The sequence below is a fragment of the Triturus cristatus genome, chromosome 3_1 (genome assembly GCF_964204655.1).
Source record: "Triturus cristatus chromosome 3_1, aTriCri1.1, whole genome shotgun sequence".
NCBI classification, from domain to species: Eukaryota; Metazoa; Chordata; class Amphibia; order Caudata; family Salamandridae; genus Triturus; species Triturus cristatus.
The window spans coordinates 385,056,147-385,069,222 of NC_140583.1; positions in this window are offsets into that span (position 1 = coordinate 385,056,147).

Genomic DNA, 13,076 nt, shown 5'->3' on the forward strand with positions numbered 1-13,076 from the left:
CTCGCGGCCCACTCCTCTAAGAGAATTGGCAGAGATTGCCGAGAGAAGCAGCATCCCCTCAGCTCGAGGATTGAGAGCTGTGCGCCGGATACCTCGCAGAGACACTGATTTAAAGACTGTCCCGCTACCCCTTTTCCCCTCATCACGAGATCGCTGCCGCTTGTGGCATTAATTCTGCACCTGCCTGCCGGATCATAAAGATCCCTGACAACCACCGATAAAAGCATATTATCTTGCAACGAATTACTGTGTGGTATCCCTCTATCCAAAGAAGATAGTAAGCGCAGCGTGTGCGATCCTAGGTGCGAGACCCTTCCAGGAAGGGCCTCCCTGCTCTTGCTCGGCCTAACTCTGGGTAAGGTGTGCCTCCGGGTGGTCGGGAACGCATTCCGCAGCCTCCCCGGGGAACGCCTTCCAACAATTACCACTTCATAAATGTGCAAGTGGTGTGCCTGGCAGATATTTTCATCTCCCACGTGTGTGCCAAATTCCCAGGCTCAGCCCATGACTCCTACATCCTGCGGAACAGCATTGTGCCCTAGCTGATGGCTAATCTGCTTCCCCAGCATGCATGGATTGTGGGTGAGTATATCTAGCCACTTGACGTACTGGGTGTGTGACCTGCTGCCCTCTGCCTCAGCGACATTGCAATCTCTATTTGTGTTTGTCATACCTAGGTGACTCTGCATATCCCAAACGTCCCTGGTTGGTGAGCCCACTGCAGAATCCCATTAGCCCGGCTGAAGTCTGCTCCAATGAGGTCCATGGGAGGACACGTTGTGTGGTGGAGAGTACTTTTGATCTGCTCAAGTCACGTTTCCGCTGCCTGGACAAGACCGGAGGTGTACTGGCATACTCGCTCAGGAAGGTGTGTCAGATTGTAGTGGCATGCTGCATGCTCCACAACCTAGCCATTTGCAGGGAGATTCACCTGCTCCTGGGTGATGATGAGGACCCAAGGCACCTGCCTGCAAACCAACCCATGTCCAGTGATGAGGACAGTGGAGAAGAGGAAAGTGTTGACCTGCGTGAACAGCTCATCACCCGCTGTTTCACTTGAAGGTGGGTGACAATGTACAACATACCCATTGTCTGATGATATTGCTGTTGTCGTGAAGGGGTATGTGAGAATTGTAACAGCAGCCAGTTGTAGACTCAGCAGTGGTTGACAATGTTTCTGGGATAGGTCATTTGGGAACATCTACAGGACGTGTATGTTGACACTTGTTGCCCATTGTGACATGTGCATGTTGTTTTAGCTTGATGGTAGGTGTTGTGCGATGTCTGTGATGCCACACCCAGACCGTTGAATGTTGTTCTGTTGTGTTTCCCTAGGTGACTTCAACTTCTCCTTGCCGACATACAGTCCATACTCCTGGTACATTGTGATCATGTTGAAGACTGTACATCCTGCAATAAAGATGAAGCAGACACGACAACATGTGTGTAAGGATTTTTTATTTACAATGGTGACATGTGAGGGGGTATACATTTCCATTGAGGTAGAGGTGGAGGAGCAGTGAGTTGACAGTCATAGTAAATGAGATAATCGAGTAGTCACCACATTGATGTGGTGACCCAGTCCAACAGACAGATGCCATTCACAAGGCAGTGTGGGGAAGGAGTCCCAAAAAATCAATGCAGTGGTGAAGAGGGTTGCCATCAGGGTTGGCTCTGTGACTGGCGTTTGGCAGGTGCTTTGCCTCCAGATACTCCCAGGGTCTTCTTAGGACTGCCCCTTCGTCGCTTGGTAGGGGGGCCCTGCTGCAGGGCCACAGGGGTCTGAGGACTCACCCCTCGCTGTGGGCGCAGGGGAAGATGGTGAACTGTCATCCTGCGGCCCACCAGAGGGAGGTGGAGGTGTTGGTTGTGGCGCAGGCCTGTCCCTCAGTACCGCCACTTGCTGACCCAAGAGGTCCACAATTTGTCCCATGCTGGTGTCGATGGACCTCATCAGCAGGATGAGCTCGCGTAACAGTTTGTCCGACCGACCCGTTTGTCCATGGGCCTTTTCATATGCACCAAGGACTCTGGTGATGTGGTCCAGGGATTGGGTCCCAGCCTCCTGGTGTCTGTGGGTGACTCTGCCCCTCCCACCTACCCTGTTGCCACGGACCTGTTGCCTCACCACTGTGGGAACCCTCCTCCTCTCCCTGCCCTCCTCAGTCGGTGGTGTGGGGTGGTCATCCTCTGGGACAGGGAGGGTGTTGCAGGCAGCACTGGTGGTGGTGGTGGCGGTGGACGCACAGGCCGTAACAGCAGGGGTCTGCAGTGAAATTGTTATTGCAGCAGATGAGGTGGGGGGATGATGGGGTCTTAGGACCTGTTGCTTCCTGGCACACCAGATGGGCCAGCTTTGAGCTCATCTTCCAGAGAATCCTGGGAGTCAACATCCGAGAGTGCATGTACTGGGGGGGCTGGCTCTGCAGGTTGCTGGTGTTGTCCTCGGCAGTGAGTTCTTGGTCACCTGAGGATCAGATGGGAAATGGTCATTGTAGTGCACCCCACAAACTTTGTGTTAGCTGTGTGTCATTCACTGTTTGTACACTACACAATTGACTGATCATCACATTGTTTTCTATGTGCAGTGGTACATGCATTACTTGTCCATTGTGTGAGGTGGCAATGCATGCCATGCGACCCGTGCATAATTTATTATTACAGGGACCTGTTGCTATCTAGGGACTGGCACAACGTTTTTCATTGAAGACTGTTGATTTGTCTGACCTGGCAGATGTCACATCTTGCCATGGACTGGCCATTGTCATCTCCTGCATACCTTTGTCCTGTCATGTGCATATCTTGATTTATACCACCACACATGCTTTCCTATTTTTTGAATGGTCCTTGTTGCACTGGCCCCATGGCAATGCACCTGTCAATATGTGTTTTGCATGATTGTGCCCAGACTTTCTTCTACATGTGCATTGGTGTGTCACACTTTGGTAGCTGAGACAGTTTCCTTTGCTTACCTGTGTGCACACTGTGCGTGGCAATGGGGTTGGTGTGCATATTTGTGCAATGAGAGGGCTGGTGTTGTCATATGGCACCATTTATTTTGTGACAAATGTGTGGGTGCACGTACTGGCTACTTGCCTGTTAAGTGCTCACATTTGGCTTTGTAATGTGACACATTTGTGTGTGCGTGGTGGAGGCTTACATCCTGCTCAGTGGTGTCATAAGACAGAATAATATGTCTACCTACCTGTGAGTTTGTTTGGTGTACTGCAATGGCTTCCAACTGCTTCTGGGTGGGGGAGTGCTCCAGCCTGCTAAGGTGGGGGGCAGGGGGCATGCGGGAGTGGTGGTACAGGTCTCCCACACCCAGACACCCTCACTGTGAAGATGGCTACCTACCTGTAAGTTTGTTAGGTGTACTGCAATGGCTTCCAACTGCTTCTGGGTAGGGTAGGGGAGGGGTCCATCTTACTAGGCTGTGGGACAGGGGACATGGTGGGAGTAGTAGTGCAGTCCTCCCACCCACAAACCCCCTCCCAGGGAAGATGGCAACCTACCTGTTAGTTTTGATGAGGGTAATGTAATGGCTGACACATGCTTCTGGGTTGGGTAGTTGGGAGTGCTCCATCCTGCTGAGGTGGTGGGCAGGGGGCATGGTGGGAGTAGTGGTACAGGCCTCCTACCCACAAACACCCTCTCAGGGAAGATGGCTATCTACTTGTTAGTTTGATGAGGGTAATGTAATGGCTGACACATGCTTCTGGGTTGGGTGGGGGGAGGGCTCTATCCTGCTGAGGTGGGGGGCAGGGGGCATGTGGGGAGTGGTGGTACAGGCCTCCCACACCCAGACATCCTCACTGTGAAGAAGGCTACCCACCTGTAAGTTTGTTAGGTGTACTGCAATGGATTCCAACTGCTTCTGGGTGGGGTGGGGGAGTGCTCCATCCTGCTGAGGTGGGGGACAGGGGGCATGGTGGGAGTGGTAGTACAAGCCTCCCACCCTCATACACCTGCCCAGGGAAGATGGCTACCTACCTGTTAGTTTGATGAGGGTAATGTAATGGCTGACACATGCTTCTGGGTGGGGTGTGGGGAGTGCTCCATCCTGCTGAGGTGGGGGAAGGGGGCATGGTGGGAGTAATGGTACAGGCCTCCCACACCCAGACACCCTCACTGTGAAGATGGCTACCTACCTGTAAGTTTGTTAGGTGTACTGCAATGGCTTGCAACTGCTTCTGGGTGGGGGAGTGCTCTATCCTGCTCACATGTGGGCCAGGGTGCATGGTGGGAATAGTGGTACAGGCCTCCCACCCACAAACACCCTCCCAGGGAAGATGGCTACCTACCTGTTAGTTTGATGAGGGTAATGTAATGGATGACACATGCTTCTGGGTGGGGTGTGGGGAGTTGCCCAACCTGCTGAGGTGGGGGCAGGGGGCATGGTGGGAGAAGTGGTACAGGCCTCCCACCCACAAATGCCCTCCCAGGGAAGATGGCTACCTACCTGTAAGTGTGTTAGGTGTACTGCAATGGCTTCCAACTGCTTCTGGGTGGGGTGTGGGGAGTGCTCCATCCTGCTGAGGGGGGGCAGGGGGCATGGTGGGAGTAGTGGTACAGGCATCCCACACCCAGACACCCTCACTGTGAAGATGGCTACCTATCTGTAAGTTTGTTAGGTGTGCTGCAATGGCTTCAAACTGCTTCTGGGTGGGGGGAGGAGTCCATCTTGCTAGGCTGTGGGATAGGGGGCATGAGGGGAGTAGTGGTACAGGCCTTCCAAAAACAAACACCCTCCCAGGGAAGATAGCTACCTACCAGTTAGTTTGATGAGGGTAATGTAATGGCTGACACATGCTTCTGGGTGGGGTGTGGGGAGTGCTCCGTCCTGCTGAGGTGGGGGGCAGGGGGCATGGTGGGAGTAGTGGTACAGGCCTCCCACCCACAAAAACCCTCCCAGAGAAGATGGGTACCTACCTGTTAGTTTGATGAGGGTAATGTAATGGCTGACACATACTTCTGGGTGGGGTGTGGGGAGTGCTCTATCCTGCTGAGGTGGGGGGCAGGGGGCATGGTGGGAGTAGTGGTACAGGCCTCCCAGACCCAGACACCCTCTCAGGGAAGATGGCTACCTACCTGTAAGTTTGTTAGGTGTACTGCAATGGCTTCCAACTGCTTCTGGGTGGGAGAGTGCTCCAGCCTGCTAAGGTGGGGGGCAGGGGGCATGCGGGAGTGGTGGTACAGGTCTCCCACACCCAGACACCCTCACTGTGAAGATGGCTACCTACCTGTAAGTTTGTTAGGTGTACTGCAATGGCTTCCAACTGCTTCTGGGTAGGGTAGGGGAGGGGTCCATCTTACTAGGCTGTGGGACAGGGGACATGGTGGGACTAGTAGTGCAGTCCCCCCACCCACAAACCCCCTCCCAGGGAAGATGGCAACCTACCTGTTAGTTTTGATGAGGGTAATGTAATGGCTGACACATGCTTCTGGGTTGGGTAGTTGGGAGTGCTCCATGCTGCTGAGGTGGTGGGCAGGGGGCATGGTGGGAGTAGTGGTACAGGCCTCCTACCCACAAACACCCTCTCAGGGAAGATGGCTACCTACTTGTTAGTTTGATGAGGGTAATGTAATGGCTGACACATACTTCTGGGTTGGGTGGGGGGAGGGCTCTATCCTGCTGAGGTGGGGGGCAGGAGGCATGTGGGGAGTGGTGGTACAGGCCTCCCACACCCAGATAATCCTCACTGTGAAGAAGGCTACCCACCTGTAAGTTTGTTAGGTGTACTGCAATGGCTTCCAACTGCTTCTGGGTGGGGTGGGGGAGTGCTCCATCCTGCTGAGGTGGGGGACAGGGGGCATGGTGGGAGTGGTAGTACAAGCCTCCCACCCTCATACACCCGCCCAGGGAAGATGGCTACCTACCTGTTAGTTTGATGAGGGTAATGTAATGGCTGACACATGCTTCTGGGTGGGGTGTGGGGAGTGCTCCATCCTGCAGAGGTGGGGGAAGGGGGCATTGTGGGAGTAATGATACAGGCCTCCCACACCCAGACACCCTCACTGTGAAGATGGTTACCTACCTGTAAGTTTGTTAGGTGTACTGCAATGGCTTGCAACTGCTTCTGGGTGGGGGAGTGCTCTATCCTGCTCACATGTGGGCCAGGGTGCATGGTAGGAATAGTGGTACAGGCCTCCCACCCACAAACACCCTCCCAGGGAAGATGGCTACCTACCTGTTAGTTTGATGAGGGTAATGTAATGGATGACACATGCTTCTGGGTGGGGTGGGGGAGTTGCCCATCCTGCTGAGGTGGGGGCAGGGGGCATGGTGGGAGAAGTGGTACAGGCCTCCCACCCACAAATGCCCTCCCAGGGAAGATGGCTACCTACCTGTAAGTGTGTTAGGTGTAGTGCAATGGCTTCCAACTGCTTCTGGGTGGGGTGTGGGGAGTGCTCCATCCTGCTGAGGGGGGGCAGGGGGCATGGTGGGAGTAGTGGTACAGGCATCCCACACCCAGACACCCTCACTGTGAAGATGGCTACCTATCTGTAAGTTTGTTAGGTGTACTGCAATGGCTTCAAACTGCTTCTGGGTGGGGGGAAGAGTCCATCTTGCTAGGCTGTGGGACAGGGGGCATGAGGGGAGTAGTGGTACATGCCTTCCAAAAACAAACACCCTCCCAGGGAAGATAGCTACCTACCAGTTAGTTTGATGAGGGTAATGTAATGGCTGACACATGCTTCTGGGTGGGGTGTGGGGAGTGCTCTATCCTGCTGGGGGCAGGGGGCATGGTGGGAGTAGTGGTACAGGCCTCCCAGACCCAGACACCCTCTCAGGGAAGATGGCTACCTACCTGTAAGTTTGTTAGGTGTACTGCAATGGCTTCCAACTGCTTCTGGTAGGAGTGGGGTCCATCTTGCTAGGCTGTGGGACAGGGGGCATGGTGGGAGTAGTGGTACTGACCTTCCACCCACAAACACCCTCCCAGGGAAGATGGCTATCTACCTGTTAGTTTGATCAGGGTAATGTAATGGCTGACACATGCTTCTGGGTGGGATGTGGGAAGTGCTCTATCCTGCTGAGGTGGGGGCAGGGGGCATGGTGGGAGTAGTGGTACATGCCTCCCACCCACAAACATCTCTCAGGGAAGATGGCTACCTACCTGTAAGTTTGTTGGGTGTACTGCAATGGCTTCCAAATGCTTCTGGGTGCGGTGGGGGGGAGGAATCCATCTTGCTGATGCTGTGGGACAAGGGGGCCAGGTGGGAGTTGTAGTGCTGGCTGCCTGTACACATGCCCCCATGGTAATGTTGCCAGCTACATCTGGGGTGAATGGGAGTGAGTGAATGTTGGATCTGTGAGACATGTTTTTGTGAGTGTGTGGTGCAGATGAATGGAATTTGTCCTAGGTGGTGTAGCTTTGTAGTTGTGCAAGACAGTACATTGCAGTGTGGTATTAGTCATTTGTTTGTACTTACCAGCCTCCACTCCCCCGGTTACTCCTTTGAGACTCTCTGGATGCAGAATGGCAAGCAGCTTCTCCTCCCATGGTGTGAATGGTTTTGGTGGAATGGGAGGGCCACCCCCAGTCCTCTGAGCCAGCTCACAGTTCATGCTTCTCCTCTCTTTTACAACTCCCTTCAGATCATGCCACCGCTTCATGATCTCCTTTTTGGATCTTGGGGTGGTCCCTACTGCATTGACCCTTTGGACTATCCTTGCCCACATTTGTGTCCTTGTGGCTAATGGTGTCTGTTGGACCAGGCTACCAAACAGTTGTGGTTCCATTCTGACTTCTTATTTACCATGACTGTCAACTCACTCTCTGTGAATTTGGACATTTTATGTATAGACATGGTGTGTGGTGTGCAAAGTGGTTGTGGGTACAGGGGTGTGAGTGGTGGGTGTGGTTGTGATGTGTATGGTGTGTGATGTGCAGAGGGGTTAGTGGTGCAGGTGTGGGAGTGGTGGTGGTGCTGTGTGTGGTGTGATTAGTGCTGGTGTGTTGCATTGCCTATCCTTTGTTGTGAGGGTCGGTGGCCTTCAGTCTTGGAATGTTGCAAAGGATTGTGGTCAGGGAAGGGGCTGGATTTATACTCAGCTATGTGGGTGTGTCCAATTGGGGTATTGCTGTCAGGTGTGTTGTGTATGTTGTCCTGGGAATTGTATTTTTCTTTTTGACATGTGGTTGTGTAATTGGGGTGTGTTTTGTGTATTTGAGGGGCATGGCTAGTTTGCTGTGTGCACTTTTTGGCCTTATTGTGTTTTTTTTGCTTAGTCCGCCATATTTTTCACGGATCGTCCGCAGCTGTGGATATGATGCAGCTCTTCCGCTGGCTCTCCCATTCATCCCAGTGTGCGACCACGGCAGTCGGAAACAGCGGAACGTACCGTGGGACCATCGGGGATATCCTAATTTCCCGTGCGGTGTCTTCGCCTGGTTTTATTTTTTTAGGCTATGCTTGCGGCGGGTTGGTGTTTTTCCGCTGCATATCCGACCACCTTGGATGGATTTTGAACATCACCGCCCGCTACGGGCAGTTTTTCTTGGCCCTGTTCCGCAGCGGTTGGTGTTTTTGGGCGGATGATTCTAATTTGGCCGCCGGTTTTTCCACGGTACAGGCGGGCGGTTGTTTTCCGCTTCCATGGCGGTTGGGTGGTTTTCCGACCGTCATCCTAATCAGCCCCTATGTGTCCCTAATTATTAGGAGCTGTAAGTACCCAACTAGAGATTCATCAAAGATCCTGAAGATTAGAACAGAGAAAGAGTGACCTCAAGAGTGAGGCAGTCTGGAAGACCTTGTCTACGTGCCAAGGGAGACTGCTTAGAGCCCACTGGGCAGATGAGGAGCAGAAAAGAAAGGAATGCTTGAAGAGGAGGGAAGACAAAAAGTAGCATAGAAAAGCAAATATAGGATCATGTAGAAAGGGAAAGGGGAGGCTTGAGGGTAGTATGGGAGAATGTTTTAAAGCAGTCAACAGGGGAGAAAGCGAAAAAAGAGAAGGGAATGATTGAAGAAAGATGCAGACGCAGTAGCATTGGACATGTGCTGCAGCACATCCCCTAAGAGACGGACTTACAGTCTGGAACCTATAGGCAGGCACGGTGAGACGGGAGGTCAGTAGGTTTGATGCTGAAGGATCAGTTGGACAAGCACTCGTGGTCCCAGGTCTCAGTGATATGTGGAAAGGAATGTCTGTATCGACACAAAATACACATTATGCATTGAACTGCTGCAACAATAGTAGCAAAGTATCTGCAAGAAGAGCGAGACAGACAAGCCCTGCCTCCGTAGTCTGGACTTCAGCCCGATGCGAGCTGTCCAAATATATATTTTGACTCATCACGTAGCAGATGCACATGTGCTGAATACCCTCCACCCGCCTCGATATCATTATTTGCGTAAAAGATACTGAAACTGAAACGCAAAGCAGGTCCCTTACCCACTAACCCACACCCAGGCAACTGATGATGGGAGCAAATACCTGCTAACAGAGGACACGCGGGACGGCTGATAAAAGAAACAGGACAGCTACAAAAACTATAGATGTCTTTGGGGAGGGGATGTGGGGAGACCAAAATATATGGTGGGTGTCCCCGTGACGACTGGCCAGGATATTCTGTGCTAGGTGGCAATACCTTAGGTCATTACTAGATGTCGTGTGTGCATATTCAGTTAAAATTGACAACACGGCTCCCTCGACCTCTGGATCCTTGTGTACCAAGCTGCAATCATTTAGACTACTACTAGAGGTCACATCAGTATCACAGCACTTCGCCCTCATTCTCATAAAACGTGGTGTCCCAGGCTGCGGTACCCTAGGCAGGTACTAATGGCCCAATACTTTCTTCAAGTTAAAATGAACACTACTGCCAGCTCCATGGCATCACACCAGAGATGATGAGCAGTGGAGATTACATTAACGTGCTCCTTGTGTTGACAGTGGAGTGGAGCAACATCAAAGCTCTCCTCTATGGTTCTGAGCGCGACAAAGCACAAAGAAGGCGCTGCTTTAAGGTATGCATTTTCATATTCAGTTATGCGCATCTAATAGCATTTGCTTCATTTCTATGAGCCAAATAAGGTGTTGCAGCTCTCAGAGCACCTACTGTTTGATCTGAAAAAAACAAAACCAGGCGAAGACAGTTAATAGGTAGAGGTCCTACCTTCATGGTAGTTAGAAAGTGCCCTTTTCCATTCTTCGAAGAACTCTGTATTTGTCTAAAAGTTTCTTGTTGAATTTCATTTAAAAAATCCAAGCCAGAGGAAGTTGAGCTCTCACCCGCTTATGTGCCTTCACAACTGCGACTGCAAAATATGAGGCTGCAGCAAAGGTAGCTCTATGTGCACAGCTGCCTCCTGTTCGCTTGGGAAGAGGGGTCCCTGCCTGGGTCCTAGGGCAGTCTTTGTTGGTCCACCGGAGCTTTAATCTTTGCCAACAACCATTGAGGAGTGTAGGCTCTGTGCAATACTCCTCTTGGGGGATCCAAAACGTGAAAGAGACTTAAAGCAAATAACTGTTGATCAGACTTAACCCAAAGTGGCCAATGACTTCGGGGCCTGACCCAAAGCCCCTCATAATGTATTTCTCGTGTTGATTAAATGAGCAATGGCACACAGCTCAAGCTGTGTGTAGCCAGGTAGCGGAATGTGTCGCCAACCCTTACTTTACTCCACTCTTTCCTCGGTCAGCATGCAGGAATGGCAGCATTCACACCAACTCCTCTGGTGGGCACACGGAGCTGAAATACTGCCAGCCTACGGGCATTTAACTAGTAATGACTAATGACGCAATGAAGGTGTGCAGCTCGTGCGTCAGGGAGCACGCCATCGGCCAGTTGTATCAGCCTAAGGCCTGCCGTTCTCCATCACGGACAGTGCTTTTGCAGATCTGTGGGAGTTGTAGTTATGAAGTTGCTCTTATTTCAATACAACACTTGATGTCATCAAATACTACATAAATACATACTTAACATCACAAAGCCCAGATTTAAATGCCCTTAAAGATAAAATGAGTCTTCATATTTTTACCAGGCCTGGCTTTTAACTCACCTGGAACAGCCTCCAAGGCAAGCAACAGGTCCTGCATTCCCTGTCGCATTCCTCGCAGAGCAGGAACAGGTGATAAACCCCCCTGACGCCCACAGCAATCCGAAGTACCTTGAGAAAGGCATCCTTTCCCTCCTTGCCATTAATCAACTTGTTGGTGCCATCCTACTGTATCCGGCCCTTGCTAATCGCTAGTCTTTAATGCATTTCCCTAAAGAAATGCGAAAACGTCACCCTGATAAATCTTCTGACAACTCTACATCGTAATTAATGCTCAGCTTGTTAAACAGGAAGTGCCGTTTGCCATGAAGGGTGATTTTATCAAACCATCCATACACTGCTTGGAATGCACTTCCATCGATGCTCAGGTTGCCATTAGGAATATGGCTAACCCATCAATCTTGCCAACAGAAAATAAATATCTGCTTTTAGTGTAACTTACACATGGTTCAGAGAGGCCTATATTGAGTGCAGCGAAACTAAAAAGATGTGCACTGTTCCGGCAGGTCTCATCCTGATGGTGCCAGCGACTGCTGACACTGGCTCCATCATAATAACAGGCCACCGCAAACGAGGACCAACAAGTGTCATTGGGTGGTAAATATCCTGAATGGAGGCCTTAGTGTATCCATCATTGATAGGTATGCAGCTTTTCTAGACACGTTTATGTCTGCTCTGGGGACCTCACAGCTTTCTGTAGTTTTCTCTTATTGATAGGTGATTTAATTTCATACCAATTTACAGCATAGATAAGTTAACTCTGGGAATAATACATTTTATTACGAGTTTTGTTTTCTTTTAACAGACTTCTAACTCTTTCCTTGCATCCAGAAAACCCTTAATAGGCTGACATCTTCTAATTTAGGCATTTCTCCTCTATTGTTTCAAAAGCAGTGCTTGATGCATGGATTTATTTTACCTTTAATTTCTAAAAAGGTAATGATACTTCCAAGGTATTCCTTTTGGAAAATGGCCCTCTCTGAAGGGTCCCCCCAAACTCTTTGCCTCATTTTCTGGCCTTCCTTTTGTTGGCTTTAGGTGCCTACGCACTTTACCACTGCTAACCAGTGATAGAGTGCATGTGCTCTCACATCTAAGCATGGTATAATTGGTTTACACCTGTTTGGCATATTTGATTTACTTGTAAGTAATGTGTAGAGTGGAAAACCACATGCCCAGTGCCTGACAAATTAAATACTACTAGTGCTAGTGAGTGGGCCTACAGCACAGATTGTGCCACACACAGAAGTTGCCTTTAAAACCTGTCTTAGGACTATCACTGCAGTGCATGTATGTGCAGTGTACTGCCACATCGACTTTGCATTTAAAACTACTTGTCAAACTCTAACTCCCCTAATTATTGCATATAAGTCACACCTAACGTAGGCCGTAAGTAACCATAAAGGCAGGATGCTGTGCTAATAAAATGCAGGACATGTGCCTTTCTGTTTTACATGTCCTGGTACTGACAAACAGCCTATTTAGTTTTCACTTCTGTGAAGCCTAACCCTCTCATGGGCCAGCATTAGGAATTTCTTAATATACTTCTAAACTGTAATCCCTGATCAGAGAGGAGAGTAGCTTTTTCATATTTGATATGTTTGGAATAGTAACCTCCTCACTGGTGAAGTTGGATTTAACATACTTTTATAGAAATATTTATTATCATTCAATGAGTCTTTTGGAGTGGTTTCTTGATGTAGATTGATTTATTTGTATTTATTGTAATGTATTTTGTCTGTAAAAACGTAGTTTAGCATTGTTTAATCCTTGCATGTTTAATTTATTGTATCTATTTATTATTGATTGTAGTGGCTCTTAAGTGTAATCTGTGGACCAGGCCCTAGTCAAGAGTATATTTATAGAGGGACATGGCCATCGGCTACGACCAAATATTAAAGATGTGCTCTATAGTGGGGTGAGCGTAACTTGTGGAATTTCACAGTGTGGAGTTCCGCAGAGTTACATACAAGACAAAGTTCCATCAATGGGTGGAAAAATGCATGTTGCCCTGCCATGAGCACAAGTAGTGCATTATGCACTGAGAAAGAGCATGCATCCATTCA